The sequence below is a fragment of the Octopus bimaculoides genome, chromosome 2, assembly GCF_001194135.2.
Source record: "Octopus bimaculoides isolate UCB-OBI-ISO-001 chromosome 2, ASM119413v2, whole genome shotgun sequence".
Lineage (NCBI taxonomy): Eukaryota > Metazoa > Mollusca > Cephalopoda > Octopoda > Octopodidae > Octopus > Octopus bimaculoides.
Window position 1 is genome coordinate 184094176 of NC_068982.1, and position 4646 is coordinate 184098821.

The 4646-nt window shown below is 38.1% G+C and overlaps 1 protein-coding gene across 1 annotated transcript in view; it reads left to right on the top strand.

The window, feature by feature from the left end:
* Positions 1–1786: 1786 nt before the first annotated feature.
* The window catches only part of LOC106883890 (uncharacterized), an 18950-nt gene continuing 16090 nt past the window's right edge, over positions 1787–4646 (top strand). The window contains exon 1 of the mRNA XM_014935031.2: positions 1787–1939. The gene's annotated coding sequence lies outside the window, so the exon portion shown is untranslated. The remainder of the gene's footprint in view (positions 1940–4646) is intronic.

The window sequence follows — 4646 nt, forward strand, 5'->3', positions numbered from 1 at the left end:
GCTGAATCCTTTTTTCTCCTATGGATCCCTTTGATTTCTACTTTACTCTACTGGACATATACAGCCATTCGATATTAAAAAAAAAATCCTACTGTTGTCTTCTATCGCCTCGGGCCGACCATAGTGAGTTTGGTAGACGGAAACTGAAAGAAGCCCGTCGTATATAATATAATATATATACATATATATATATATATATATATATATGTAGGGATAAGCAAGTTAGCTCAATATACATAAAGTTTTACTATATTAATACATGAAATACAAAATGTGTGTGTGTGTATCTGTGTTTGTCCCTCGTCTGGTATTTACGTCTTTGTAACTTAGCGGTTCAGCAAAAGACACCAATAGAATAAGTAGTAGGCTTTCAAAATAATTCGCTTAAAAATTCTTCAAGGCAGTGCCCCAGCATGGCCACAGTGTAACGACTGAAACAAATGAAACATAAACGATAAATTCCTTAACAACAAAATCTTATATGGGCCCCGGTTGCAAACCACTCGTTTTAAGTCCTTCGGAGTCGACAAAGATTTATTGCAATGATTCAATTTTTTTAAAAGTTCGCCCTTACTACTACTACTACTACTACTACTATCATCATCAATGTCATTCATAAACAATTTTGCCTGTTGTGCGATTACACCTCTTTGTGTGTGTATGTAGTAGTAGTAGTAGTAGTAGTAGTAGTAGTAGTAGTTGTAATCTACTACAACACCGAATCGTGTGTAATCCACGCTTATTCTATCCAATTACCCATGTTATTTCTAGAAATGTCTCCCCTTCCTCCTTCTCCCTTATATATTCAGCGAATATCCCTCATACTTCATCTCCTTTTTCATATATTCCCCTCTCTCCTGCTTTACTTTTCGATGATCCCCTCTTTTTCTCGTTTGCGTTCGCTTCTACCTCTACGTGCTAGAAATAGCAGTCAAATCTCCCTCAAATGGGATGTTCATAGCTCGACTGCTTTTTGACCATAGATCTGCTCAATTAGAGCTGACCTGTGGCTAAACAACAATATTCACATGTCTCTCCTGTTTTTACCTTTTTCTTTTTCACCTGTTCTCTCTCTCCGTAACATCCCTTTTCTCACTGTCTCTCTCTCTCTCTACCTCACTCCCTCTCTCTTGCATCCTCTTCCAATATTTTGCCGTTGCATTATTACTCTTTTACTTTCACTTACACTTTCTCTTTCTCTCTCTTCTTTTCATCCTCCCTTCCTCCCTTTACACGCAATACTTCTCTGGTCTGCAGTGTTGCTATGGCATCTGACTTCTCTCCCCACCTCAGCTGTTTTGGCTTCCTCCCATTCTCTCTTTAACTGCTTCTGTTCATTTACTCACTCTTTGTATTTTTATACTCTCTCGCTTCCTATTTCTCACTCTCACTCCCCCTCTACCTCTTTACTAACTGCTCTTTTATCCCCCTCTCTTATTCCGTAAATACCCTTTCTTTTTCTCCTACCCTATTCTCTTTCTTTGCTCTCTGTATCTCTCTCCTTCTGTATCATCTACCTTTCTCATTCCTCATTTACTCACTCTATCTAGTCGCATATATCTATCCCTTTCTATCTCTCATTGTCGTCTTATTTCCCTCTCTATCTTCATCTACTTTTTCTCTGTCTCTCTCTCTCTCTCATTCATTTTTTTCCCACCCTCTCTGATTTTTCTCCTACTTTATTCCTCTTTTCTTTTATCCCCCTCACTATACAAACTCTCTCTTTCACTTCACCTTCACGCTCACTTTCTATATCTCTCTTTTTTGCCTTTTACACTCCCTTGCCTCTCTCTCTCTCTCATATTACTTTATAGTATCTCCTCCCACTCTAGCTCTCTGTCTGCCTCCTCCTCCTCTCTTTTATCTCTCCCCACTATTCATTCTCGTACATCAGCAGGAGCTGCAATGAACGACAGACGCCGATGATTCGAATGAGGAGGTAAGACAGTTTGTATCTGTTGTCTTCTTAACTGTTGCTGACATTATCACAATCATCATCATTAACATCGTCACCATTACGGGTATTCCTCATCATCATCACCGTCATCGTATGTATTGTACATCAGTCTGTGTTACTACGGCAGCTACCGTCGCCACCACCATCACTACCACCCCGCTACTATCAATCCACCTCCACCACCACCACCACATTGATTATCATTTCTACTACTGCCGCTACACTATTTACCATCAATCACTGTTAGACATGAAATGACATTAGTACCAGTAATACAGTACGCTACATCTTGTAACTGAAGTCTCACTCCGCTCTCGGCTTAAACCTGTTGGTCATTTTACCCTCTAAAATCATTCATTACCGTTACAATTACCCCCACCTCCACCGTCGTTATCATCGATATCATCACCACCACCACCGCCACCACCACCATCATCATCAGCATCATTAACATTATCATTCATATCATCATCGTTGTCATCCTCAATATATTTTATGAAATCCCTAATTTATATCAATATGAAGAAGAAGAAGAAAAAAAAACGACAAATTAAATATAAATATTCTCATTATTGGCAGAATTGGTAGAGCGCCTGATAAATATCTTGCGGTACTTAAACGAGTCCCTTTACCGTGCGAGTTCAAGTGGTATCGAAGTCGACTTTCCCTTTCGATATCAATAAAATAAGTATCAATCTGAATCGATGTGATCGACTACAACCCTCCCCCCCTCTCCTTCCTTCCAAAGGTTACGGTTTTGTCAGAAATCATTACTGGAATTGGCAGAATCGTTAGAGCGTCGAAGAAAATATTTTGCGTTACTTAGTTTCGCTTTCCGGGGTTGATAAAATCAAGTAATAAAAACTACAGTCAATGTAATCGACAAGTCCCCTTTCCTCAAAATTGAAACTTAAGTGGGGTAGATGGCAAAATTGGTACGACATAGGACCAAATACATAGTGGCATTTAGTTACGTACTTTTAAGGTCTTAAGTTCAAATCCCGTTGGTGACAGGTTGATGTCTTTCTTCTCGCCCGTCACTTTATTGTTATATCATGTTAAAGGTCCAGAAATCATGTTCAGTCATGTCCTAAGCTTATGCAGTAGTGGGGTTGTAAACAATGATTGTCGTTTTAGGCCCGTGTCAGCTCTAATCGAGCAGACCTATGGATCAGTCAAACGAGCCGTGACCACCCTGTCTTTTTCCTGCGCTAGGAAGTAAGGATCACATTAACGAACGTGTGCCCTTTTCATAAACGGTAGAGTGTTATTTGAGGGAGATTTGATTGCTATCTGTATCGAGTGGAGTTAACCATTTAGAGGTTGATCTCATACTCTGCCAGTGTGTGTCGCAGTGGGGGTTTAGTGCTGGTTGTCAAGGGTTATTATGACAAACCTACTACTCTGGCATCAGTAACTGGAATATATTGCTTTTGTGGCAGTTAATTTGGAAAATAATGAAGAATTTCAGAAAATAACTGCAATTATTAACTGGTGTTTAGAACATAAGTTAACATGTAATTTTGATGGAACGTTTTAGCTTAGATCACTTAAAAACGAAGTTTGTATCTGGAACCCGTGCAGGGCAGTTCGTATAAGAACGTTTAAGCCATCCCTGTACATAATCGTTTTACAACTTCAAACTGTCATAGCGCCTTCTGGGTGGATATTATTAGACTTGAAAACAAATTACGGCCAGAATATACCATGAGACTGCAAGAATGTGCAACTCTCCTGAGAATTCAATCCCTACTTCCAGGTATTGGAGTCATCTTTAATCTACAGCTTCATCACCACCGCCACCATCAAAATATGTATCCTTACATCAAGACTTGTGACCACTATCAATTTGACAGTCACCGGACTAGGTGCTTCGCTGCATGTAAGATAACCAAACTGCAGTGCCGGATTTGCCATATCGCCGGCTTTCATTCCGCTATGGTCTATATAATAAATACCACTGATATCATCAGATTAAATTCTGTCAATAATAACCCCCTTCTCGGTATCATAATGCACTGCATTCTAACTTTCCCTGTTTTTGTTGCCCCTGGGATATATAAAGTAATTCCCCACCTTACACCTGTATACGTGCGAGTTTGTTAGTTCATTCCTAAATGTATGTATATGTGCGAGTGTGGTTAAATTTGTATATGTATTAAAATACAAGAGTATTCACACCTGTATATTTGTGTACGCTTACAAATATGTGTATATGTGTGTGTGTATGTTATCTGCATGTCTGGTTAAGATTTTACTAATGTACATATATATGTGTGAGTGTGGTTATAATTTTATGTATCAATATGCGTATGTATGGGTGCGGCTACACCTGCATATTATACGCAAATATGTGCGAGTATGGCTATACCTCTCACCTTTCTGCGTGTTCGAATGTCATTACACTTGTGCGTTCATGCGCAAATTTACTTACACTTGTATATGTGTATATGGTTACGTCTGTGTTGTGTCTAGTTTTGAGTGTGTGGTGTAATGTGTCTGTTCATGTTTTCTGTGGTATATGTATTATATATGTGTATTACTCGTATATATATATATATATATGTATATATATACGAGTAATACACATATATAATACATATACCACAGAAATATATATATATATATACATATATATATATATATATATATATATATATATATATATATATATATATATATATATATA